The sequence below is a fragment of the Arachis ipaensis genome, chromosome B06, assembly GCF_000816755.2.
Source record: "Arachis ipaensis cultivar K30076 chromosome B06, Araip1.1, whole genome shotgun sequence".
Classification (NCBI taxonomy): Eukaryota; Viridiplantae; Streptophyta; class Magnoliopsida; order Fabales; family Fabaceae; genus Arachis; species Arachis ipaensis.
Genome location: NC_029790.2, coordinates 55,009,406 through 55,010,351, shown reverse-complemented (window position 1 = coordinate 55,010,351; position 946 = coordinate 55,009,406).

The following is a 946-nucleotide window of genomic DNA, read 5'->3' as shown; positions in this document are numbered from 1 at the left end:
CCACGAAGATTCTGGTTAGGAGATCTAAGAGATGCTCATTCAGTCTAAGGTAGAACGGAATTGGTTGTCAGGCACGTGTTCATAGGGAATGATGATGATTGTCACGTTCATCACATTGAGATTGAAGTATGAATGAATATCTTAGAAGCGAAACAAGGTGAATTGAATAGAAAACAGTAGTATTTTGCATTAATCTTTGAGGAACAACAGAGCTCCACACCTTAATCTATGGAGTGTAGAAACTCTACCGTTAAAAATACATAAGTGAAAGTCCAGGCATGGCCAAGAGGCCAGCCCTCAAACGTGATCTAAGATAGCATACAACTGATCAAAGATACCTAATACAATAGTAAAAGGTCCTATTTATAATAAACTAGCTACTAGGGTTTACAGAAGTAAGTAATTGATGCATAAATCCACTTCCGGGGCCCACTTTGTGTGTGCTTGGGCTGAGCTTGAGTGTTGCACGTGTAGAGGTCCTTCTTGGAGTTGAACGCCAGGTTTTGATCCATTTCTGGCGTTCAACTCTGGTTTTGGCTACTTTTCTGGCGCTGGACGCCGGATTTGGGCAGAAAGCTGGCGTTGAACGCCAGTTTGCGTCATCTATTCTTGGCCAAAGTATGGACTATTATACATTGCTGGAAATCCCTGGATGGCTACTTTCCAACGCAATTGGAAGCGCGCCATTTCGAGTTCTGTAGCTCTAGAAAATCCACTTTGAGTGCAGGGAGGTCAGAATCCAACAGCATCAGCAGTCCTTCTTCAACCTCTGAATCTGATTTTTGCTCAAGTCCCTCAATTTCAGTCAGAAAATACCTGGAATCATAGAAAAACACACAAACTCATAGTAAAGTCCAGAAATGTGAATTTAACATAAAAACTAATGAAAACATCCCTAAAAGTAACTAGATCCTACTAAAAACATACTAAAAACAATGTCAAAAAG